This window comes from Habropoda laboriosa, unplaced genomic scaffold, assembly GCF_001263275.1.
Source record: "Habropoda laboriosa isolate 0110345459 unplaced genomic scaffold, ASM126327v1 scaffold40, whole genome shotgun sequence".
In the NCBI taxonomy this organism is placed as follows: Eukaryota; Metazoa; Arthropoda; class Insecta; order Hymenoptera; family Apidae; genus Habropoda; species Habropoda laboriosa.
Window position 1 is genome coordinate 533,146 of NW_017100231.1, and position 239 is coordinate 533,384.

The following is a 239-nucleotide window of genomic DNA, read 5'->3' on the forward strand; positions in this document are numbered from 1 at the left end:
TGTAATCAGTGATAATATTCAATGAATTTTTATCACTACCTTAAAAAACTTTTTTTAAACACATTTTGTAAGTGCAAACAAGCGTAATCTCTATTTAATGGAACTCTGCAATTGCTTTAAAAATAAACAGCATTACACAATAAGAAAATTGTAAGTTACAAATTAGACAATGCTATGATTAATTACTGTTCCAAAACTTGTACTTTGTAATATTCTTGTTGCATGATCTTAAATATTTT